We start from the raw sequence: 27,019 nt of genomic DNA on the forward strand, positions 1-27,019 counted from the left end.
CTTTCCGGTGGATTGACTCGTTTAGCTTCCTCATTTGGATGCACCTGCTCCATTTCCTTTATTCGATGCTGTGCTTGCCTCTGGTGCATCTGCACACTTTCAAAAGCCAATGTCTTTTCCCTGAGAGCATCTCTTGTCTCATGGAGCTTACCTTTTAAGGTATTTAACTTCATCCCAGCTTTAGAAAATTGTTCAGTTAGCAACTCATTTTTATCTTTTAGTTGAGAAATAGTAGAACTCATTTTTTTATGTACAGAAAAATTATGTGCTCTCTGTAAAACGAATTCTAGGCTTTTTGTTTCTACACTTTCATTGTGCTCATTCATGGCAGCAGCCAGTCTAGAATGGAGGAATTCAACTTCAGCTTCCAGTCTGTCTGTGCGGTGTTTTTCCTTCTCCAATTTTGAATTCAGCCTTGTATTCGCAGCTTTGAGGTCATTAAGCTGTTGCCAACACTGGGACTTTTTTTTTGTTGTTGTTATTTTCTCACTGAGTCTTGCACTCTTTTCAAAGTTAGCATTTATTTCTCTAATACTTTTAATTTCCTGAATATATTCCTTTTCCTTTTTGAGATTGTCATTTTTTATTACATATAATTCCCATCTGAGTGTGGCAATATCTCCCTTCAACATGCAATTTGTATATATCACATCCTTCTTTTTTTCCATAACTTTGAAAATCCTAAATAAAACAAAAGAAATTTTCAGCTAGCACTCAATAAAATAACATCATGGTTATCTCTGAAGTGAAAGAACAACCTGTACATTCATGCAATTAAAAGTTGCTGTAAGTGGATATCCAACTGGAAAAAAAGTTGAAGCAAAACCTTGAACCTTACAGAGCATAAATTTCAAAAAGTTCAAAAATTTATTTGAAGTCAATGAATCCATAAAACTAAAAACACACACATACACACTGGAGAATTTTTAAGAATATCAGAATTGGAAAAGCCTTTCTCTGAATTACAACCAAGTCAAAGCATAAAGTAAAATATTAACTAATTTGATTAAATTAAAATATTGGAAAAAGGAAATTGCATTTATACCCTGATACCTAACCCAGACACCACCCTATAGTAAAAGCTTTACCTCCACATGTATTTGGACAGATAAAATTTCTCAAAGTTTTAAAAGTTCTGTTTCTGGCCGGGCGCGGTGGCTCAAGCCTGTAATCCCAGCACTATGGGAGGCCGAGACGGGTGGATCACGAGGTCAGGAGATCGAGACCATCCTGGCTAACACGGTGAAACCCCGTCTCTACTAAAAAAATACAAAAAACCAGCCGGGCGAGGTGGCGGGCGCCTGTAGTCCCAGCTACTCGGGAGGCTGAGGCAGGAGAATGGCGTAAACTCAGCAGGTGGAGCTTGCAGTGAGCTGGGATGGTGGACTGTACTCCAGCCCGGGTGACAGAGCGAGACTCTGTCTCAAAAAAAAAAAAAAAAAAAAAAGTTCTCTTTCCCTGATAATATTGTATTGTGATTTGACTCAACATTTTTTTAGTCAGTTATAAGAACTTCATTTACTAAATCATAAATCTAGACATTGTACTAAGCACTTCTACAAACATACATTGATGAACTTATTTAGTTATCACAATTCTTAAAAAGAGAGGTTAAAAATATAAGCAAGCTGCAGGATTTTCCCAGGGCTTCTGACTCTACTTCTAGTTCTCCACCAGATCACAGTTACTTCTGTGGTGTAAATATATCAACACAAAAACAGAGAAACAAAAAGACACAGGCATAAAATGTGTCTTCTGTCTTTGTCACCTGGATTCTCCATGAAATAGCCAGATCGAGAGGATGTGACATGTGGGGCTTCAGAAACAGAAAAGAAGCTTTCCCTTTTCTGCACTAAGCTATTATTTTCCCCACTGCCTTTTATCCTTATTTTTTCATTTGGATCCTGGGATATAAAAAAAGTGACGGTGCTCACTGAAACAGAGGAACCAAAGTTTACCACAGCACAAGGAGCAGAGTGAAACTGCTGAGTTGCTACTGCAGAATCCTGGAAAATGAGATGTTCCCCAAGTTTACATTCAGTTACCACAAAAGTTTATAGCTGGAAGATTTACAGTATAGTTGTATACTCTAGCCCCATTATCTACTTGATAATGGAAGTAAAACCAAGAAATATTAAATAATTCACCCAAAGCTCCTACGGTGGCATTACCTAGCATTTTATGGCACCAAAAGGGAAGATACAATTAAATATTACTGAATTACATAAATTACCAGATAAATATATCAAATTAGATAAATTAAAAGTGTGACTTTGGCAAAGCAATTTAATGCCTCAGAGGATAGCAGAAGGCCTCATCTGCTTTCACTTTGAAAGAAGAAAATCTCTAGATTTTTGTCTATCTTTAGAATACAATGTACAGAACTCAGCTTTCTACTATAGAGTCAAATGATAAATTTTTGGCTAAGGAGTTATGCTACTTATATGATAAAATTATACACATCAAAACTTACCATATTTTATTAAACAACATAATATAAAAGTGTGATTCATTGGGAGGCTGAGGCGGGTGGATCACGAGGTCAGGAGATCGAGACCATCCTGGCTAACACAGTGAAACCCCGTCTCCACTAAAAATACGATAAACTAGCTGGGTGCGGTGGCGGGCGCCTATAGTCCCAGCTACTCGGGAGGCTGAGGCGGGAGAATGGCGGGAAGCCGGGAGGCAGAGCTTGCAGTGAGCCGAGATCGCGCCACTGCACTCCAGCCTGGGCGACAGAGCAAGACTCCGCCTCAAAAAAAAAAAAAAAAAAAAAAAAAAAGTGTGATTCAACAGAAACATTGGAGAATGGTGATTTTTTAAAAATATGCAAAAGTATATGTATTTGTTTCCAAAAATATTTAAAATGACCATGATGGAATTATAAGTTTAAACAGTTTGAGTCAAACAAACTTACATGCATGAAAGCACATTAAACAGACATCTTTGGCTGATAATATTTGTTGCAACTCTCAAGCCTGGATACATTTTCAAGTCTCTTCTCAGTCATTGTTTCCCTCCCATTGTGTTACCATTTTATCATTTAAGTAAATGTAATTCATCTTTAAATGAATACAGTAAGAAAAATCTAGGCCGGGCGCGGAGGCTCACGCCTGTAATCCCAGCACTTTGGGAGGCTGAGGAGGGTGGATCACAAGGTCAGGAGATCGAGACCATCCTGGCTAACACGGTGAAACCCCGTCTCTACTAAAAATACAAAAAATTAGCCGGGGGCGGAGGTGGGCGCCTGTGGTCCCAGCTACTGGGGAGGCTGAGGCAGGAGAATGGCGTCGGCCTGGGAGGCAGAGCTTGCAGTGAGCCGAGATCACACCACTGCACTCCAGCCTGGGCGACAGAGCGAGACTCCATCTCAAAAAAAAAAAAAAAAGAAGAGGAATCTAGACCTTATTTCTTTAGCAATTTTCTTTATGTTTAGCTGATTCAGAAAGTCACATGGTATATGGCTAAATTATTTTCCCAGGCCATGTGCTACTTGGAAGACTGATAGTGAGACTTAGGTTGACTAATGAACAAATATTATGAGAATGTTTTCCAGAACTGTCATTTAGATAGCAGCACTAATCTACTTTGACACATAATTACGCATTTAGATAACCCCACTGTAACTATACACATGAGATTTTCTTGAGTAGAAAACCAGAATGAATCAGATAATTTATAAAAAGAGAAGTAGCAAGTGAACCTCTTTCTTTTTATACTTGAACTTTCTTTCTTCAAAGCCAGGAACTCTGCTTGTAACATGCCCACCTCATTCTTAAGCCTTTACATATCTTGCTGTAAGTCTTCTAGCTATGCTTTTGATGTTCTGTCACTACGGAGTGGAGAATAACTCACATTTTCTCATTCGGGTTTCATGCTTTTATAGCTATTAGCAGTGGGACTGTCATATGTGGCTCCCTGAAACACACTTGCCAGTCATCTTCTAAGCTTTAGAAGAGCTTCTAAGTTCCATATGGCTTGTGGAACAAGCGCTGTATTGGATTTTTGCTTTTGTAAGTGTCTGTAACAGCAGAAATACTGTGGCTTTCTATCTGTATCACATGCCTCATTTCTTTGGAGTGAGAAAACCACAAATCAAAAAGACTTTTTGGATCTCTAGACTGAGGCCAATGTCTAATTTCCAATTAGTGGTATTTTGGTTTGTATTTTTTGTCATTTGCATATCAAACTCTTGATCTTCTTTCATTTCAACCATAACTACTGGGTTCCTTAATTTTTCAATTTCTGTATCATTACAACAATTCTCTTCATCTCTGAGAAACAGGTTACATGTCTGGTTTGTTATAATTTTTACAGTCTGATTTATTTTCATTTGTGTAAAGCTTAGAAGATGACTGACAGGTGTGTTTTAGGGACCCAGAGTATAAATGCAATGAAAAGACATGTTTGTGATGGGCTCCTTCTGTTTAGGCAATGCCTGGAATACCACAGAGTTAGACACTCCAAGATGCATCTGCTTCCTTGCAGTCAGGGATATGATTCATCAGATTAGAGGACACTCCCTTTAACTTTGTCCCTCTCCAGAGTTGCTATGTAAGAGCTCTTCCTCAGGACACACAGTAATTTTGGATTTTTCAAAACTTTCACCAATCTTCAGTTGAACTTCCTTGTAATGAATTTTAAAAGAAGTCTTGAATATACAGATAATACCCTCTTTATCACAATTCTTACTCAGTTCTGGTTCTTGAGACATTTTTTTTTTTTTTTGCAGGTGCAAAAGTGGAAAATTAATTTGCTTGTTTTGTTTCTCAGATGTCTTTTCTGTTAGGGTGCATGTTTTTAAATTAACTTTATCCTGAAATAAGTATGAACAAAAAATAGAAAATAATTAAAATTTAACTGTAAAACTTAATCTATGTTTTGCTACCCCTAAGTTACTGGATTATAACTAAGAAATAAAAAATAATTTGCCTTGGCTTAACATAGGAGAAAAACATGAACCAGCAAGCTTAACTCTCACTGTTAGTTTGGACTAAACTTAATTCATTATGAAATCTTCCAGAAATGGGTTCACAGATGATATGTAGTATTCTAAAAGCTTTCTCTCTTAAAAGGATTTTGACCTCGGCATACCATAAATAGTGAACCCCTACAGTAAATTCATATTTCTGAAGATTAACCAGAGAGTAAGCAAATGCTAAATTATTAGAAACCAAAGTGAACACCAATCAGAAAGAGAAGAAAATTTTTAGATTCTACTTCAAATGCTATACTGTAATATGTGTGTTATCTGGATAGATTATTTCTTATATTCAGTTCTAATATATTCTAAGTTCCACTAGTGACAGTGGAATAAAAGATTTTAATAACATTTACTATTTATGTTAAAATAAGAAAGTTATTGTTTGTACCCTGACACCAAAGTCCCATTCTGGAAGTCGTAATTCTCTTAACAGGCAGTTGGGTTGATTGTATGACCCCATCCTCTCCCTGAACATAGACACTGAAGGCAACCAGAGACCAAAAAAAACAGAAGAAGTTTTTAACCTCAGCACTGGTGACCGGCAACATAAAACTGCAAAGTTTGAACCACTGGGAATGATGCCTCCTTTAACAGGAGTTGAACTCAGTGGCCATCACTGTCCAATTGTTCATAATTTCTCTAGCTTAGTAATACAACTCCATTTTTGATGTTACTTTCTTTATCGTGAGGAAGGTTATAAAAATAAAAGAGCAAAGAGACTTCTGGAAATTTCTGGCCTCAAGTCCAAGAGTACAGATAGCTATGAGTTACTACAGACTTTAAGAATATTTTAAATTTTATAACTGGCTAAAATGTTTTAAAATTAAATATGAAATTACGATCTGTTGGATTCTAAAAGGATAGTTTAAAAGGTCACTTCATTTGGACTATGCTATGTTATTAAAGAAAAACCAACTAACCAACCAATAGCAAACCAGGAATTTAAATTGCTACATACCTGTGGCTGTTTACTTTCACTTCTTTCAAGCATTTCTTGGTTTTCCTCTGAAGCCACTTTTAAGACGTGTTCTGCTGACAAATCCATATGTTGAGTTAAGATGAATGACTTAGAACAGTTAAAGACTATAATCTTTATAAAAATGGATATAAAACAACATATACTTTTATTTCATAAATGGAGAGTTTAAATGAAGCTTAATGTTTACTGGAATATTTATATTTTTAAGAAATACTTCTAATTATCTAAAACTTCAACAAACCACTTGGGGAGACACTAGATATCAGCAGGTTCAAGCCATGCAAAAGTCTCAGGGTCACCCACAAATTATTCCACCCAACATAAATAAAACTTCTGGAAACAAAGCAAAATTTAAAAATACAGTAAAAACATATAAAGTAATACTTTATTCTCTACTTCATAATAGTATCTTTTCAACAACATGCTAAGTGAGTTATTTACTAATAATTTGCAAAATTTTGTTACCATTATACCTTTATTAGTGTATATCCTGATTTTTACATTTGAAATGTCTTCCTCTACTATTCTGACAAATTTATTTCGTGTTTTAAGACTCTGAATGTAGGCTGGGCACAGTAGCTCACACCTGTAATCCCAGCACTATGGAAGGCCTAGGAGAGGAGACCTGCTCGAAGCCAGGAGTTTAAGAGCAGTCTGGAGACCACAGAGAAACCCGGACTCCACAGAAACTGTGCCGGGCGTGGCGGTGTGTGCCTGTAGTCCCGCAGCCTGGAGACCACAGAGAAACCCGGACTCCACAGAAACTGTGCCGGGCGTGGCGGTGTGTGCCTGTAGTCCCAGCTACTGAAGAGGCTGAGGCGAGAGGATCCCTCAAGACCGGGAGTTTGAGTTTGCAGTGAGTCTCAATCATGCCATTGCACTCCACCCTGGGTGACAGAGTAAGAACTTGTTTCCAAAAACGGAAAAAGAAAAAAGAAAAAAAGGCTCAGAATGCTATGTGAAGTCCTCCTTGAATCCGGCTATCTTTCTGCACATATACAGGTGTCTCCTTCCTTGGGGACCTCTTAGTACTTTGTTGTTTTCTAGTGTCACTCCGCCATCTGAACTGTGCATCATGTCTTTCCATGTCTATCCCCCTTGCTGCTAGACTGAAGGAATCTTCTTCTTATAAACAGTCTTTATTTTACTAAATGTTTATGGAGTTCTTGCTAAGTAGTAAGCACTGGGGTTTAAAGAATGGGAATAAAAGTCATCGGGGATGGCCTTTCTAGAGATCGTGCCTGAGCTGAGACTTAGACAGTGAGGTTCACCAGATTAAAGCAGGCAGAGGGCAGGAAAGGTAGCGCATGCCAGGCAGTGGCAAGAGAGGGAGAGAAGCCTCCCAGAGCGTATTTGTCTACATGAGAGATGGTGACGGGGCATTACCAGCAGCTCAGTAATGCCAGAAAAAAGGGCAGAGAGAGAAGGGGCTGAGATGGAGATTTGGGCAGAAGCCGGTTTCTGAAAGCCTTATATAAACCAACTATTATTGTCATTTCTTAAATTTTTTAAAAAAGCAAAACAAATTTAAAAAACATAATTCCAAGAAAAAGACCTACATTTTATTTTATCTTATCTTATTTGACTTGATTTTTATCAGAGATGGGGTCTCACTCTGCCACCCAGGCTACAGTGTAATGTTGCTATCATAGCTAACTGCAGCCTCAAACTTCTAGGCTCAAGCAGTTCTCCTGCTTCAGCCTCCCAAGTAGCTGGGATTACAGGTGCAGAACACCACACCCAGCTACATTAAAAAAAACAGACATGGGGTCTCGCTATGTTGCCCAGGCTGCTGGACCTTCTGGCCTCAAGGGATCTTTCTGTCTCAGCCTCCAACACTATTGGGATTACAGGCAGGAGCCACCATCCCCAGCAACACCAATATTTTCAAATGAATAAAGTGGAGCTCCATCATTTTATTTTATCATGGATGGGTGAAAACCTTGTAATAAGGCTTGTATACTCGTGGATTTGTGACAAGGAAACTATAGCATTAACTGCAGCTGAAGATTCCCTTGTCTCCCAGTCTCTTTACATGGTTAAGAGTAGAGTAGCTGAGACTACAGGTGCCCGCCACCGCGCCCGGCTAATTTTTTGTATTTTTAGTAGAGACGGGGTTTCACCATGTTAGCCAGGATGGTCTCCATCTCCTGACCTCATGATCCGCCCATCTCAGCCTCCCAAAGTGCTGGGATTACAGGTGTGAGCCACCGCACCCGGCCAGTGTCTTACCTTTTGCACCTTCTTCTTTTTACAAATTTGCAGGCTTCATAGCTGTTGTTTCTGTCAAACATGCAAGCTTGTTAGATATTCCTTCTGCAAAACATCATCCCTCTGCCTCCTTGCCTGACAAAGTTTCACTCACTCTGCATGCTTCCCCTAAATCCTATCCATTTTTCAGAAGCTTGTGCTCATCACCACACATTTAAAGGTGGATGTCATCTCATGAACATAATAAATACCTAGTCAGTAATACCTATATGCTCCCAGGTGACATCTATCCTCCATTGATCCTCTACATAAGGGATCAGCACACTACAGACCACAGGCCAAATCCTGCCTACCATATGTTTTATCTTAATAAAGTTTTAGGAGAGTACAGTCAGGCCTACTCACTGACATGCTACCTATGACTGCTTTCACACTACAATGGCAGGGTTGAGTAGCTACAACAGAGACCACATGGCCTTCAGCTGCTTAAATCATTCTTGAAAAGAGAGTAAGAGAGAGAGAGAGACAGACCACATGGGCTAAAATATTTCCTACTTGGCCCTTTACAGAAAAAGCCTGCCAATCCCTGCTTTATACCCTGAACAGAGTGCCCAAAATCTCAAATCTAATCTAATGCCTCCCCTACTCATGATTTTCCAGTGAATTTCTAGAGCAAACACTGCTGGCTCCCTATCCAGGAGCAGTTCCTTATTGTTGCTTGCTGGAGAAACACAAATCTATTCGGATATTTATTATCCCAATACCCCTCCCCAGCTTCAAAAGAGAAATGATTATTCTAAGCTAATCACATTTGCTTTCCCAGTGCCTGGTTTAGGAATGAGCATGTGGTGTGACCCAGCCAATAAAATATTACAAAAAGAGCCGGGCATGGTGGCTTATGCCTGTAATCCCAGCACTTTGGGAGGCCAAGGTGGGCAGATCATGACTTCAAGAGATCAAGACCATCCTGGCCAACATGGTGAAACCCTGTCTCTATTAAGAATACAAAAATTAGGCCGGGCGCGGTGGCTCAAGCCTGTAATCCCAGCACTTTGGGAGGCCGAGACCGGTGCATCACGAGGTCAGGAGATCAAGACCATCCTGGCTAACACGGTGAAACCCCGTCTCTACTAAAAAAAAATACAAAAAACTAGTCGGGTGAGGTGGCGGGTGCCTGTAGTCCCAGCTACTCGGGAGGCTGAGGCAGGAGAATGGCGGGAACCCGGGAGGCGGAGCTTGCAGTGAGCTGAGATCCGGCCACTGCACTCCAGCCTGGGCGACAGAGCAAGACTCTGTCTCAAAAAAAAAAAAAAAAGAAGAATACAAAAATTAGCTGGGTGTGGTGGCAGGCGCCTGTAGTCCCAGCTACTTGGGAGGTTGAGGCAGGAGAATCGCTTGAACCTGGGAGGTGGAGGGTGCAGTGGGCCAAGATCATGCCACTGCACTCCAGCCTGGTGAGAGAGCAAGACTCTGTCTCAAAAAAAATAAAAAAAATTAAAAAAAAAATTACAAAAAGTCCCCTGCATACTTCTGAGTTTTCTCCCAATTTAATAGACACATGTGAAAAAAAGCAGCCCTTCCAGCTTTAGATACTATCTTGTGAGAACATCATGTTTGGAGCTGTTGCTAAGTAGCCAACCATGAAAGGAGAAATGAACAAGATACTGCCAACATCATAGCTGAAAGAGGAACAAGTGGGATCCAATTATATCACTGGACAACCAAACGAAGTCTGGTTCTTATGGTTTTGGCCACTGTTAGCTAGGTCTTCTAGTGTTTGCAGCCAAAAGCATTCTACCCAAGAAGTTTCCCCTGGCCTACAGGATAAGATCTACTCATTTCTATACTATTAAAAGTCTTTTATTGAACTTGTTTCTAGACACAGGTAAAACAACAACAACAACAAAATCTTTGCTAAGCTTGCCTTCACCGGCACATGCTGCACGTAATACATAATAAATAATAACTATAAGCTATTTTTACCTCATTACCAACCACTCCCATATAATTTTTTTTGCACTAGTAAATTTGAACTGCTCATAAACTCTACAAAGTTCACTCAGGTATCCTACGTTTTAAAATTGCTCCTCCTTTTTTAAAAACTTTCATTCTTCATGGCTGCTGCTTCTGTCAAACATGCAACTTGTTAGATATTCCTTCTGCCAAGCATCATCCCTCTGCCTCCTTATTGGCAAAGTTCCACTCACTCTGCATGCTTACCCTAAATTCGACCCAGATTTTAGAAGCTTGCATTCATCACCACAAATCTAAAAGTGCCTGGCACATACTGAACATAATACATACATAATAAATTATAACAATAAACTCCCAGATGACATTGGGCACACAGTAAGCACTACATAAGGTAGTAACTAAATGACAATGGTATTCACAATCTCCTAACTGTATTTTTAAAATGGATTTTGTAACATTGGAAAAATGCTTAGTCCACAAAAGACACATGATAGTTATTTTTTAAGTGGAAAAGTGTATGAATGAATTAAAATATTTTTTCTTAAAAATTCTGGTAAAAAAACACAAAAATTAAAGTTATCTGTATTCTATTATGAGTACCTTAAAGACAAAAACTATTCAATTCCATCTTATCTGCTGCAATTTGCCAAACCTAACTTATAGAAGTGGTTTGATAAATATGTACTAAATTAATGGTGTCTTTATACAGTTCAGATTGTACAATGCATTTGGTGTTATATTTTTGTTATTGTGAACCATTTTTATAATTTTATTCTATTTTTTTGAGCCTAGAGTTTGGCTACTGTAATATTTATTATGATCATCTTTTGCCTAATGGTAACAGAGTATTCTTTTTTTTTTTTTTGAGATGGAGTCTTTTTTTTTTTTTTTTTTTTTTTTTTTTTTTTTTTTTTTTTGAGACGGAGTCTCGCTCTGTCGCCCAGCCCAGGCTGGAGTGCAGTGGCGCGATCTCGGCTCACTGCAAGCTCCGCCTCCCGGGTTCACGCCATTCTCCTGCCTCAGCCTCCTGAGTAGCTGGGACTACAGGCGCCCACAACCACGCCCGGCTAATTTTTTGTAATTTTTAGTAGAGACGGGGTTTCACCGTGGTCTCGATCTCCTGACCTTGTGATCCGCCCGCCTCGGCCTCCCAAAGTGCTGGGATTACAGGCGTGAGCCACCGCGCCCGGCCAAGAGATGGAGTCTTGAGTCTTGCTCTGTCACCCAGGCTGGAGTGCAGTGGCACAATCTTGGCTCACTACAATCTCCACCTCCTGGGTTCAAGCAATTCTCTTGGCTTAGCCTCCCAAGTAGTTGGGATTACAGGTGCTTGTCCCCGTGCCTGGCTAATTTTTGTATTTTTAGTAGACATGGGGTTTCACCATGTTGGTTAGGCTGGTCTCAAACTCCTGATCTCAAGTGATCGGCCTGCCTCAGCCTCCCAAAGTGCTGGGATTACAAGCATGAGCCACTGCGCCCAGCCTGGTAACAGAGTATCTTGTTCCAACAAAATTAATATTTTAATTGTTCAGCACATTTTTAAAAATAGCTTGTTCTAAGAAGTGAATATACCTCATGAGGTTCCAACTTATGGAGAATGAGGAAAAAAATAGACCTTGTTTGTATAAGCATACGTAGCATAACTTCTGCTTCTTGTAAAGGAGTTACTTTCCCATCTTCTGCATTCAGTAGGTATCTTCAGAAATAATCTCCTATTTGTATGGGTGCACACTGGCTCAGTTTTATGGTTCTTATTTCCATTTGTTTACGGTATCAGAAAGGGATTGTTGAGCTCCCAGTTCTGAAGAGAGTTACTTTCTTAGTGACACAGACTCCTGTGTAATACAGTTGACCCTCAAACAAGAGTTTGAACTGCAGGGGCCCACTGAGATGCAGATTTTCCTTCTGCCTCTGCAACCCAGAGACAGCAAAACCAACCTTTTTTCTTCTTCCTCAGCCTAATCAACCTGAAGATGATGAAGATGAAGATCTTTGGGAGGATTCACTTCTGCTTTACGAATAGTAAGTGCATTTTTTCCTTTTCTATGATTTTCTTTATAACAGCTTCATTTCTCTAGCTTACTTTATTGTACAAACATAGTATCTAATAATGCAGCACATACCACATATGTGTTCATGGACTGTTTATGTTATCAGTAAGGCTGCCAGTCAATGGTAGGCTATTAGTTAAGTTTGGAAGGAGTCAAAGTTATACTCAGATTTTCAACTGCACAGGGATCAGAGCCACTAACCACCTTATTATTCAAGAATCAACTATAATTAATATTTATTTACTAAATACAAACCATTTATTATAAAAATTAAATAGAAGATCCATTTGCATCACAAGTCCAATTTGTAATAATGTGATTATAGAGGAAAATAAAACATACTAACTTAAAAATCTAATTTCTTATTTATATTTACACAAAAATATCATGTAGAATTTCAGGGAACATAAGTAGGTAAATGCATGGTTTTCAGACAATACTGCGAGATTATGAATTAGCTACAACTAACTTGTTAATTCTGAATTCTAAACTAAATAAATTAAATTTAAAAATTAATTTATATACATATATATTTAAAACTGCTCTTTTATGATTAAAACTATATAACCTTACTTTTTTTTTTTTTGGAGATGGAGTCTTGGCTCTTTTATCCAGGTTGGAGTGCAGTGGTGCGATCTCAGCTCACTGCAACCTCCACCTCCCAGGTTCAAGTGATTCTCCTGCCTCAGCCTCCTGAGTAGCTGGGATTACAGGTGCCTGCCACCACGCCTGGCTACTTTTTGTATTTTTAGTAGAGATGGGTTTTGCCATGTTAGCCAGGCTGATCTCAAACTCCTGACCTCAGGTGATCCACCTGCCTTGGCCTCCCAAAGTGCTAGGATTACAGGCGTGACCCATTGTGCCTGGCCTATAATCTTACTTTTTAAAATCAATAAGACCACCAAGAGAAATGAGAAATTTACTATAAGAAATCTTACCTTGACTGTCGTTTTGAAGATCATTTTAAAGTATCTTATTTTTATGTTCCAAAATTTGTTGTTGGATGCTATGCATAATAAATGTAATAAATAAAATTACTATTTTAATAGTGATATGAAAAATATTTACCAAATATATTAAATTCTTAAAGCATTTCAGACAATATCAGAGCTAATATCAGAACTCTAATGTCCTATACACTTTAAAATTTTAAGCTCTATAAACTTACTAAGCTTCTGATTAAAGAAGAAAAACATGAAGTACTCATAAACTGAGAGAAGCGTAGCTCAGTAAATTAAATCTAGTTAGCTTAACATCCTGGAAAGTGTCCTGCACTCAGAGTAAGTCCTCACTCTGTAACCCATAGGTATTTTGTTTTTAGACAAGTTGCTTCTCTTAGGCTCCATGGCTTTTTCAAAAAAATAAGGATTTTACTACCTTACTTCACTAGGTTGTTAGGAGAATATAATGAGATAACATGTTTAAATATTCAGAGAAATAGTAAAGCAATGGAATAATTTATTCTTGAACTGTATTGCTGAAACAATTTTGGAATCTCAAAACCTGATGGGCATTTTTTCATAGGTTCTAATATTTGAATGTCACAGTTTTCAGAAAATGTTACTAAGTGCTAATTTTGGTTATCAGTTCTATTCATTGTGGCTTGTAGTTCAGGGCATTTTAGCTAATTCATAACTTGTAACTAAATTTATATATAAATATATTATTATCTCATTAAAATAGATTACCTAATTGTTCACTATTCCTGAGCTCATCAATCATACCAAGGGCAGAAAACTCATAAATGTCAAAACCTGGCTTGGACAACTACCATTCCTTCTCTACTTCCTCAAACTCAGAGCCAGCAGGTCTGTGTTAGAGGCCGCATCTTCTTGGTCCTCTCCAACTGACATACAAGACAAAACCTGGCTTGTCTTGTTTTTTGGTTCCATGAAAGAGATGCAAGTTAACGTTTCCTCATTTCCAAGTCTTGGACTAACAACATATTTGCATGTAACATCCCATACTCAGCGCTGTTCTCATTTCACAGATCACCTTACGTGAATACTTTTATAATAACAGTAACAACAATTTCAATATTAGATGTCTCCTGTTTTGGTCTGACTTGCACTGTTTCCTTGGAGCTAGTTAACAAATAGTCAAATGACCTTCTTGGGACTGTGCAAAATGTGGAATGCTTTCTGAATCTGTGTGCCATCCTTAGGCAGCAGCCATGCTTATCTGCTCTGTATTGATCCAGTCTTAGAATATGTGCTGCTGAAACAAGTATAAAGCCCTGTTTTATACATGGACACTCATGAGTCATGGATGAGCTTAGCTCTGTTAAATCCAAATTACCTACTTTAGATACAGAGAATTCTATTGAATGACTTCCTGTGAGGTAGAATTTTAAAATATTTTAAAAACTTGAAGTAGAGATGCAAGTAGCCTGAGAGATTTTCATTATTATGGAAACACATTACTTGAGGGGCCAACTGCAAGTTGGTGCCCACGACTCTATTGAAGGATAATGTGGAGCCTTCTGCTATCTAACAAAAGCTGCCACACCGGACAGAAAAAAACCTCAAGGTACAGATGTGATAACAAAAGGGAAAGGGAGCTCTGATCTCTTCCTGCAACATTATTTGAACGTCCCTGACTGCTGAGAACAAGCCCAACTGAATTTGCTAGAGAAAAGATGAACACAGGTCTCAAAGGATAACTTACCATCAGGGTCTAGGCTCAGCCTAGCTAAGAGGTGGGCAAGAAATAAGGTTTTTAGTGTTACAGCAGGGGTCGCTTTACTTACTCTGTGTGTGGATAAAGCCAGGAGGCCTTGCTGGCGGAGCAGCGTGCTGGGAACAATGGCTGAACATATGTACAGGAACTAAAAAACACAGTGGCTGTGAGCTTTGCGTGTGAGTCACACGAAGAGTGAGGGATCTGAGTCAGTAAAGGCATCACAAGCCATGCGCGGTGGCTCACGCCTGTAATCCCAGCACTTTGGGAGGCCGAGGCGGGCGGATTACAAGTTCAGTAGATCGAGACCATCCTGGCGAACACGGTGAAACCCCGTCTCTACTAAAAATACAAAAAAATTAGCCAGGCGTTGTGGTGGGCACCTGTAGTCCCAGCTACTCAGGAGGCTGAGACAGAAGAATAGTGTGAACCCAGGAGGCGGAGTTTACAGTGAGCAAAGATCACGCCACTGCACTCCAGCCTGGGCAATAGAGCGAGACTCTGTCTCAAAAAAAAAAAAAAAAAACAACAACAACAGTAAAGGCATCACCGTAGCTGTGAACTGTGTGTGAGTCACCACAAAGACTGAGGGATCTGAGTCAGTAAAGGCAACACCATAGCTGTGAACTGTGTGTGAGTCACCACGAAGAGTGAGGGGTCTGAATCAGTAAAACCATCCTGGTGGCAAAGGTCAATCATTACCAGATTGCAGGACCAGTTACCATGGCAGCAATACAGCAAGTGAATCAATGGAAACCACAGAATGTTTAGAATGGCCTTTCTCCCCCAATCTTCTGACTTGTAAAGCAAGATTGTCTTCCTTGGACTTAGGGAACCCCTTAGCTTTTTGAAAAATTCAAAGGATGAAGGCATAGGAGATAGCCCAAGGGGACAATGCAAGACTTTCGCCTAACTGGGCATTTCAAGACCCAATGACTAATTAGAAAAGCCAGGCCAGGCATGGTGGCTAGCAGTTTGGGAGGCTGAGGCAGGAGAATCTGTTGAGCTCAGGAATGTGGGCAACATAGTGAGACCTTGTTTAAAAAAAAAAAAAAAAGAAAGAAAGAAAAGTAAAAGATGTGACACTATTTATATCTCACATGTAAGGTTATACTTGGAATAAAATGAACACTTGAGATCCCTAAGGATAAAGGTCTTTAAAAGTCCTGAAAGAATCTTACACTCATTGCTACTTCTAACTAGTCTAGCTTTCTGTTTGATTTCTGGCTAAAAAGTGGACTAATTATCAACAGCATGTACATTTACCTGGTTCTTTACTAAAAATTCCACCATTTGCTGTCTCTTACAAATTATAGCAAGCAAAAGTGGTGTATTTCCCTCCTGTAAGAAAGCAAAAACAATTTATAATTCACAAAATTACATATTTCTCAACTGAACTAAAAATCTCCTATAAGATGCTATGAATTTAAACATACAATATAGAAAGAAAGTAAATGCAAAGCAGTCCCTTCCTTTTCACTCCTCTGTGCTTTACCACACACTGCCTTGCAAACACCCCTCCTCTGCCTCCCCACGTTAACTTAGATCATCTCCAAACCTGACTTTATTTACAAATCCCCAAAATCCTTGATTCTATCACAGCTTTTAGCACAATATGTTGTAATTATTTCACTGTTTCCCACTGAAACCAAGAGTTTCTTGAGGGCAAGAGCTGTGTCTTTTTTCTTTATAACCCTAAAACCTAATACATAGTAGCAAATGCTTTAGGTTTTTAAAATAAATTAATGATGTAAATTATTATCTTTAGAGCAGTGTTTCTTAAACTATGTACCAAAGAATATTTGTTTTACCAGAAGAACTGTATCCCAACAGAAAGATGAGATGATCATCTGCATTTGACAAGTATTACAAAACTGTACTATATGGCCAACAATCAAGAAATCCCTTCAACTTTGCCTAATCCCAATTTGACAATACTTTTTGTGACAAATATTAACATTTTACGAACTAGAGTTTCAGGGATACAGTTGCCAGAACTTCCCAGTTCAGGTGGAGGTTTCCTCTGGGTGGTACAAACTTGCTTGATTTACGTCTATCAATGGTGTCAGGATCCCAGATCCCAATGTCAGGCACTCCTGATTCAAATGGGTCACTAAGGAAATGAGCTCTGAATTAAGAGACTGGCTTCAAATGCACTTATTTTCATTATTATTAAATAGTCCATGGGATTTCTCCTATTACAAGAGGATAGATTTTTATCTTAACTGTTAGAAAGCTCAGTATATTCTGTGTAAGAGAGACAGGTTAAAAATGTTTGAAAACAAATATTTAAAAAGCAAAGCTCAGTAAGAAATTTTATTGTCAATTATAATGATAATCCTGGGATGCTAATGCAACTTTACTTTTTAAATCCATTTGTATTGGTTTCCATTTAAATTGCTATTTAACATTTTTTTACTTTAGGCAAAATATAAATCAGAAATGAAATTACAATGGATTATCAATAAAAATTTTAATATTGATGTATATGGCTTATTTCTAGCATAATAAAAGCCAATAAGTCACTTGCATTTTTAAGGGACATTGCTGAGAAGAATGATATAGTGTCTGCAATATTCATAAACTAGCCAACTCTCACCAGGAATAACCTAAAAAGGCTTCTAGGCATTCTTACAAGCAGATGACTATTTGTGGCATATATATTAAAAAAAAGAGTTAAAAAAAAACTTTTGAATTCTAAAATTCTACCCCACAATTGAGGGATTTATAAACTATAGACTATATAACCAATATACACCGTCTTGAAAATCTTGAAATCTTTATGAAAATATAATATAAAACAGAAGCTGTAAACTCAAATACTTATAAGGATGGAGGAGGTTACCTAGGTAAGTGAAGTACTCAGGTGGGCACAGTGGCAAACTGGAGAATATGTGCCTCCTACACAGGGCAACCTCTGCACAGCAGACCAAGCAGTGATGGGGTTTGGGGGACGCCAGATTTGATTCTTGAGACAAGCCTGAGGTCCAGATTCCTGCATGAGTCTGCTAAATTTTACATGTTGACTCAATTTAAAGAGGCAAATAAACAAATCTATGTGCCACATTTAGTTAGACTATAGCCTTTGTGTATTTATATTTTCTATGAATGTGTTACTAAATGACTTTGTATAAACCAAGTATTTGCATGTGAAACTTTTTCTTTCTCTAGTATCATATGTTTTAGATAAAAGTCAGCCCAATATATATATATATATGAAATAAAAGTTGCTGTTAAGACTCATAATACCCACCTTAAGAATTTTCCCAAAATTTATTCATTTGAAATGTTTGTATACCATTTTCCCAGATTGTTAACCAAATAGATAATTAGTTCATAAGACTGCTGAAACGAACTTATTAAAAGAATTCCTATAGTATTCTCATTGACTTCATGGATTTCAGTGTTTAAAACTGACATCCTGATTATGCCAAAGCTCCATAAACTTAACAGACATACTGAGATAGTCCATAATACAACTTCAAATGAAAAAAAAAGTTCAGGATTTGCTACTAATCTAAATGAGAAAATTTCACTTGTAATGAACATTTGTTGACACATAATCACTTGAATGGTAACAAAGGAACATGAAATTGTGAAAGGGTCAGCCTTTACCTGTTGAAAGACTACCCACAAGAAAATTGCTAAAGACTCTCTGAACAGCAGTGAATGATTCATGGTGGGAAGGAAAAGGTGTTATTCTGTAAGCTGAGAGATATTGCCAACAATATTTTCTTTCACTTTCTAGTCACAAACGCAGAGAAAGACAGATAAGTCAGGCTAACATTACTGGAAAGGAGAACTGTGAAGAAAGTAGCACCTATCAAATGCCAACTCTTTTAGAGATTTCTTATGTTTTTGAGATACGGGAATTTATATACTGCACTTATCTATTCTGTGGTTCTTAATCAGGAGTGTATTCAAACCCTGAGGTATTTCTTTTTTTCTTTTTTTCTTTTTTTTTTTTTTTGCTGTTGCTGTTGTAAGAGAAAAGAGTCTTACTGTGTTTCTCAGGCTGGACTCAAACTCCTAGGCTCAAACAATCCTCCCACCTCAGCCTCCTGAGTAGCTGGGACTATAGAAACATGCCACTGTGTGTGGCTTCAAGAAAATATTTTTAACCATACATTTTCAGACCTTATTAGCTCAGTTACATCAAAATCTTCAGGGGAAAGCCTACATATGTAGACTTTTAACAAAATTCCCCCAGGTCACTGTAATGCACAATTCTAGCTGAGAATTACTGCAGTAGACAATCACTTCAGTTTCATCACTCACCCACACCGTCAATATCCTTTATCAGCTTGAGATGTGGCCAAAAAGAGAAAAGAGTATGAGATAGAGTTATTTATTAACACTCCAGTTAATTTTCCTGGGTATGGGTAGAACAGGGACAAGTAAACTCAAAATCCCACTTGATTTAGCTATTTATAAGTTCCTTATCTCCCACCTTCCCACCAAGACATTCTAGATTTGAGAGGAGAGCTTAGACTCTTAGATAAGTGGCTGTTTTTGCTAGGATGGGTAATAAGTCAGTCACTAATTTGTTCCATCCTTTGCTGAAGTGTTTCTCACTTCATCACCATCTATCCATGGCCAATCTGGTTTCCTCAGAGTCCTCTAAAATTAACGTTTAGGCAAGTTTCAATTACTGTGTTTACCAAACCAAAAATGATTACCCCAAAGCTGAAGAGCACTTCATACATAAACTGGAAAAACAACAAACTAACAAACAAAACCTCTTATTGGCATTTTTCCTCATTACCTAATTTCCAAGTGACCTACATGTTTTTGATTGCTCTCCTTTTCCCTCCCCATTTTTCCCTCTTAAACCTTGCACTGAAAGGCACATCAGTTTTTTTTGAGAAAACTGTCAGCAGCAGAAAGTTGCTTTAGTTTTGTTCTGAGTTTTAAGATAAAGCCTATTTCCAGGGTAAGTTCTTTTCGTGTGTGTGTGTGTTTTACATAATTAGAAAAAAATACACCTGGGGTAGGAAACAGATACTTAAAGAAGTCTTCCCTTGAAAAATTCACAAATATTTCCCATAAGTGCACTAAACAAGCTGTGCCCGCTAATGCTTCTTTAAAAGTATCAATATTTAAAGTAAAATCTTAGACAATTCAGTTATTTTGAAATATTTTCATTCCGGAATGCCTGATCTTCCAAATATGAAAAATTGACTCTTACCTATGTCAATGTTAAAACAAATATTTTGAAAAGAAAGTTGATTGATCTATACCTTGTTTAGTGCTTCAATATTTGCATGGTGGGAAAGCAGTTTTCCTGCCAGTGAAGTCCCCTTATTATACACATCATGAAGAACAGTGTTGTCGTAGACATCCTTAATGATTAACATCATGAAGAGCAGTGTTGCCGTAGACATCCTTAATGTTTAACATCATGAAGAGCAGTGTTGCCGTAGACATCCTTAATGTTTAACATCATGAAGAGCAGTGTTGCCGTAGACATCCTTAATGTTTAACATCATGAAGAGCAGGGTTGCCGTAGACATCCTTAATGATTAACATCATGAAGAGCAGTGTTGCCATAGACATCCTTAATGTTTAACATCATGAAGAGCAGTGTTGCCGTAGACATCCTTAATGTTTAACATCATGAAGAGCAGGGTTGCCGTAGACATCCTTAATGATTAACATCATGAAGAGCGGTGTTGCCGTAGACATCCTTAATGATTAATATCATGAAGAGCAGTGTTGCCGTAGACATCCTTAATGTTTAGATTGGCACCATGTTCCAGCAGAATAATGGAACACGTCTCTTTCTGGCAATGTGCAGCCTATCAGTGTTAGATGAAAAATTAGACTATAAATTCTAAGAATTCAAAATACATATTCCACAGGTTTCACCAACCTGTGTTATATTTAAATGAGATAAATTCATTTTAATTCTATGTATTTAGTGAAATCTATGTCATGCCAAAAGAGTTGGCTACCATACACCTTCATTAAAGGTGTCCTGTTCAGTCTGTCACAGATGTCAATCTGGCATTTTCTGCTCAGCAAGAGAGTGAGCACTTCCACACAGCCATGCGCACAGGCCAAATGTAGAGCAGTCCTATGAGAGCGAGAGGAGTTTTCAGGAAATTATAAGCAATATCTCAAAACCTACACTGCTTTATGTAACTGCAAACATAGAAGAGCATGTTATTCCTCTGCCTTCAAAACAAATAATTTTCTTTTGAAGAAAGTACAATATTTATTAGCTCTTATTGCTCACTACCTTAATGAAACAGCAGCCTATTTGGATAGAATGAGCTTGGTGTTTGGATTCAGTTCAACTATGGCTTGAGTTCTACTTGGAACTCGGTCACTTACCAGCTATTGCTTAGCCTTTCTGTGCTTCATTTTCCTCATTAATAAAATAAAGATGACAATAGCAGCTAGCTCACAGGACACCATTGTGATGTTTAAATGGGAATCTATGTAAAGTATTTAGGACCATTTCTAGAACAAGCAACAACTCAACAACTCAATAATTGTTAGATTGTTGTTTTTTTGAGACAGAGTCTTGCTCTGTCGCCCAGGCTGGAGTGTAATCGTGTATTACATATATTTCATATATTACCTCACTGCAGCCTGGAACTCCTAGGCTCAAGTGATCCTCCTGCCTCAGCCTCCTGAGTAGCTAGGACCACAGGAGCACACCAGCATGCTCAGCTAATTATAAAAAAAAATTGTAGAAAGAATCTCGTTTTGTTGCCCAGGCTGGTCTCAAATTCCTGGCATCAAGGGAACCTCCCATACTTCTATATCTATTGTCACCTTCAATGGTCACATATTATTCCATCCTATGGATGCAACTGAAACTTATTTATAGGACACATTCTGTGGGCTCTTGTTGACATAAATGCTGAGAAAAACAAAGTACATGTATCTCTATTTTCTAAAGGTATTTTAATACAATGGAATTGACAGGTAAAGGGCATATAATTACCACCAAATTATCTATTTGAAAAGTCATCAGCAACTTAAACTTTAAGCAGCAGTGTAAGTACCACTGCTCTTTATTCTCACAAACAATGTGGATAAAGAGCACAGTCTGTGGATAAAGAGAACACAGTCTCATTCCTCTTTTAACTTAAATTCTTTTTTTTTTTTTTTTTGGAAACGGAGTCTCCCTCTGTCCCCCAGGCTGGAGTGCGGTGGCGCAATCTCCACTCACTGCAAGCTCCGCCTCCCGGGTTCACGCCATTCTCCTGCCTCAGCCTCCCGTGTGGCTGGGACTACAGGCGCCCGCCACCGCGCCCGGCTAATTTTTGTATTTTTTAGTAGAGACGGGGTTTCACCGTGTTAGCCAGGATGGTCTCGATCTCCTGACCTCGTGATCCGCCCGTTTAGGCCTCCCAAAGTGCTGGGATTACAGGCGTGAGCCACCGCGCCCGGCCACTTAAACTCTTTTACGAGAAACACTAAGGATTTTTTCATATGTACAAACGTAACTTGTGGAGCTGCAAAACAGTACTTTGCTCACTTTTAGAGTTCTTTTCTTGTGGATTTGATTAGAAAGAATTCCCTGTAAAATGAAGATGTGCTTTTTATCTGTATATATATATATTATATCAGTAATCTATACAATTCTTTATATGTATATTGTTATATATAATAATATATAATAAAAAATAAATTCTCTGTAGGATTAAAATATACTTTTCATCTGAATATCTATATATATATTAGTAAAAACATATACATAGTAAATACTTTTCAAGTATGTTATCTTTTGTTAATTTTTTTCTGACACACAGGTGGGTTTTAATTTTTTTTTTTTTTTTTTTTTTGAGGCGGAGTCTCACTGTGTAGCCCAGGCTGGAGTGCGGTGGCACCATCTCGGCTCACTGCAACCTCCGCCTCCCAGGTTCAAGTGATTCTCCTGCCTCAGCCTCCCGAGTAGCTGGGACTACAGGCACGTGCCACCTCGCCAGGCTAATTTTTAATATTTTTAGTAGAGACGGGGTTTCACTGTGTTAGCAAGGATGGTCTCGATCTCCTGACCTCATGATCCGCCCACCTTAGCCTCCCAAAGTGCTGGGATTACAGGTGTGAGCCACCACGCCCAGTCTGGGGGTTTTAATTTTTAGTTTGCTAAATCAACCTTCAGAATGCCTGCTTGTGAGGTCATTCTCAGGAAGGCCTTTGGCAAAGTAAAATGTACCTGTATAAATAAGCATTTGTGTTTTCTTCTGGTACTTTTCTCATTTTGCATGTGTAAAAATTTCAATCTGTATTCCATCAGGAACTCATTTTTGTGACATAAAATTTCATTAGTTTTCCTCAAAGAGCAGGCATTTTAATAACTCAACCCTTCCTACTCATCTGAAATGTTACCATTATCAATCCTTACAGCTATATCTTATATGTATTTCAGTGTTTCTGGATTTCCATTCTGTCCCATGTACTTATGTCTTTTCAGCTGTTAGTAAACAATTGTGGGAATTAATAGCACATTTTGATATCTAGAGGAGCAAGTCTTTTTCACTCCGTTATAAAAATTTTTAAATGTCATCACAATAGTAAGATAGACAGCAGGTGTCATGCAAAAATGATAAATCCTTGATATTTTCATTCGGTTTATGTAAAACTGATAAACATAGAAAGAGCTCATGTTTTGAGAAAACGGAGTCTTCCCATTCAAGGAACCCACCTCCCACTTCCAAGTGTCCCTCTGAGAAGCCCCAGGAAACAGCCTATCTACATGGGTGGATTCGGATGTAAAACCGACCCAGGCTTTTATCTGAGAACTTCTCGCCTACTGAACATGACTCATGGTATTTTTCACATGGGAATGAGTTCTCATTGGGCACCTCCACGACCCCATGTTTTAAATGTGTATATGCTCAACTTTGTGAATTAAATCACTCAAATTCTCCACCAAGAGCTCCAGGCAGGGAATTGCCAGCGATGGAAAGCAGCTGAGGCTCCGTTTGGCTCCGCTGCTCCGAGGGTGCCCCGCGCCCTCCAAGGCCCCCGTCCCAGGACCTGCGGGGAAGCCGGGCCTGGGGACCCCTCCCACCTCGGGCCTGGGGACCCCCTCCCACCCCGGGCTGAGCCCCCGCCACCTGTCCTTCCTGTCGCGGGCATCCACGTCCCGGCTCCTCCGCCCCAGGCAGCTGCACCTCCGCGGCCTCGCCCTTGATGGCCGCCCTGTGGGTCTTCCGCAGTTCCGCGTCCCTGGTGTGGGACCCGGGGCCCGCGTACTCTTGGTGGACGGAGCCCAGGACCGCCTGGCCCAGGCGTCTCCCGAAGCTGAAGAGCTTCCTCATGGGGCGACTTCTCAGACGCAGCCTCCGACCTCTCAGACCGAGGGAGCCCCGCGACGCCGTTAGGCGCGCACCTGCAGCTCAGCGCCCGCGCGGACGCCGGAAGCAGCTCCCAAGCCTGCGCGGCCCGCAGGGGGAGGCCGGCAGGGGGCGGCTGCAGGTCGGGCGCAGGCGCCGCGGGCTTGCGGGTTCTCCTGGGCTCGCCGGGGCGTCCCGGAAACACATGCGCGCCGCCCGCGCGGCTTGAGGGCCCGCCTGGCCGTGACCCCCGCCCCGCTCCTCCTCTGAAGAGAGATCCGGGCCGCTGGCAGGGGCCCTCCGCAACCACCGGGGATGGGGCTGAGGGTCAGTTCCCGCCCCGGTGCAGCCGCCGCCAGGCAGATCTGGCCGCAGCCGCGGCGACATCCGGCCCTGGTTCTGCGAGGCCAGGAGCGCCAGCGAGCTTGGGAGTGGCCAGGCGGCCGCTGCGAGCAGGCGGAGGGCGCCCGCAGTTTGAGCGCCCGGGCGGCGGAGCATGGCCTGGGCGGCCTCTGGATCGCGAGTGCGCCTGTCCTGAGGGCCTGCCAGGCCTGCCCCCGCCCGGCTCCTCCTCTGCCGGAGCTCGGGACCGCTAGCCAGGGGCCCTCAGCAGCCACCGGGAATGGGGCTGAGGACGGGTTCCCGCCTCTGTGCAGCCTCCCCAGGGCAGACCGCCTCGCTTGGCCGCAGCCGCTGGGACATCTGGCCCCGGTTCTGAGATGTTGGGAGGGCTGAGATGTCGGGGGTTGCCTGGAGGCTGCTGCCTGCACACAGAAGGCGGCTGCAGCTTGGGCGCTCAGGCGGGCTGGAGGGGCATGGCCTAGGAGGCCCCAGATAGCCAGCGCGCCCAGACTGAGGGTCCCCAGGACGTGCCTGCCGCCCCACTCCTCCACCGCAGGGAGTTCGGGGCTGCTGGCATGGGCACTAGGCAGTCACCCCGATGGGGTTGAGCGCCAGGTTCTCAGTTCTCGCCCCTGTGCAGCCGCCGCCGCCGGGCAGAATGCCTGGCTTGGCCGCGGCCCCCGGTACACCTGGTCCTGGTTCTGCGATGCTGGGAGCGCGAGCAGGCTCGGGAGTTGCCAGGCGGCTGCTGCCTGCACACAGAGCGGACTGCAGCTTGGGCGCCCAGGCTGCGGAACATGGTCTGGGTGGGCTCCGGAATGCGCGCGCGCCAGACCTGTTGGCCCCCAACTGGACCCGCCCCGCTCCTCCTCTGCTGGAGCCTGGAGCAGCTGGAATGGCCACTCTGAAGTCACCGGGGATGGAGTTAAGTTTTCTTATCCCACGCATGCACACAAAAAAGTAACTATTATCTGAGGTAATTAACGCGTTGATTGACTACATTTTGGTAATCATTTCAGAATGTGCATATAGATATAAACACATCACACTGTACACCTTGAATATGTACAATTTTTATTTCTCTATTATACCTCAGTAAAGCTGAAAAAATTAACAGGATTGAAAGGATAACAGTTCTATAGTAGTAGTTGGACACTTCAATACCTCATCTTAATTAATGGATAGAAAAACCAGATAGAAGCTTCATGAGAAGTGGAAGACTTGAACAACCGTATAAGCCATTTAGAGCTAATACACATATACAGAACAGCCCACCCAACAACAGCAGAATATACATTCTTTTCAGGCAGACATGGAACTTTCTCTAGGATAGGCCATATCTTCGTCCGCAAAATAGGTCCTAAAATGACTTTTAAATCATTTTAAAAAGCTTGAAATAATACCAGATATAATTTACAACCACAATGGAAGAAACAACAGATACATAAAAAATGAAAACTCGAAAATTCACAAATATGTGGAAATTAAACAATACACTCTTAAACTACCAGTGAGTGAAGGAATAAATCACAAGTGAAGTTATAAAACATCTTGAGACAAAATAAAAACAAAATATACCAAAATGTATCGAATACAGTGAAAGTAGAGTTCAAAGGAAAATGTATGAATATAAACAACTACATTTAAGAAAAAAATCTCAAATCAGTAACCTCATTCTATACCTAAGGGCAGTAGAAAACAAACAAACAAACAAACAAAAAAGACTAAATCCAAAGCTAGAAGAAGGAAAGAAATAATAAAGATTAGCGCATAAATCAGTAAATTAGAAGGTTGGAAAGCAGCAAAAATAAACATAGCTAAAAGTTGATTCTTTGAAAGATCAAACCTTTCACTATATTGACTGAACAAAAGATGGAAGACTCAGTATTAAAATCATAAATGAAAGTGGCACCATTACTACCAACTTTACAGAAATAAAAAAAGGATTATAGGACTACATTATAAAAATTCTGGACGATGACATTGAAAAAACCCTTCTAGACATTGGCTTAGGTGAGGATTTCATGGCTGAGAACCCAAAAGCAAATGCAAGAAAAACAAAGATAAATAGGTGGGATTTAGTTAAACTAAAGAGCTTTTTCACGGCAAAAGGAACAGTCAGCAGAGTAAACAGACAATCCACAGAATGGTAGAAAATCTTCACAATCTGTATATCTGATAAAGGACTAATATCCAGAATCTACAATGAGCTCAAACAAATTAGCAAGAAAAACAAACAAACAAAAAATCCCATCAAAAAGTAGGCTAAGGACATGAATAGACAATTCTTTGGCCACTTTTTAATAGCGTTTTTCTCTTGTAAATTTATTTAAGTTCCTTATGTTGAATGCTAGACCTTTATCAGATACATAGTTTGTAAATGTTTTTTCATTCTGTAGGTTGTCTATTCACTCTAGCGATAATTTCTTTTGCTGAGCAGAAGCTTTTAAGTTTAATTAGATCCCACTTGTCAATATTTGCATTTGTTGTAATTGTTTTTGGT

The 27,019-nt window shown here is 40.0% G+C and overlaps 1 non-coding gene and 1 pseudogene across 2 annotated transcripts; both read right to left on the reverse strand.

Annotated features, from left to right (window-relative positions):
• Nucleotides 1–564: 564 nt before the first annotated feature.
• LOC100430695 (uncharacterized) lies at nucleotides 565–25,232 on the reverse strand (annotated as a pseudogene). Its single transcript, XR_013395087.1, has 7 exons — nucleotides 23,956–25,232; nucleotides 20,119–20,954; nucleotides 16,145–16,219; nucleotides 13,138–13,205; nucleotides 8,196–8,246; nucleotides 5,943–6,013; nucleotides 565–681 (listed from the first exon to the last, which is right to left on the reverse strand). The product of XR_013395087.1 is annotated as an uncharacterized LOC100430695 (transcript).
• Nucleotides 14,323–14,425, reverse strand: LOC114679109 (U6 spliceosomal RNA). Its single transcript, XR_003730791.1, has one exon. It is a non-coding gene; the product is annotated as a U6 spliceosomal RNA (small nuclear RNA).
• Nucleotides 25,233–27,019: the final 1,787 nt, after the last annotated feature.

Source organism: Macaca mulatta, chromosome 6 (assembly GCF_049350105.2).
Source record: "Macaca mulatta isolate MMU2019108-1 chromosome 6, T2T-MMU8v2.0, whole genome shotgun sequence".
NCBI lineage: Eukaryota > Metazoa > Chordata > Mammalia > Primates > Cercopithecidae > Macaca > Macaca mulatta.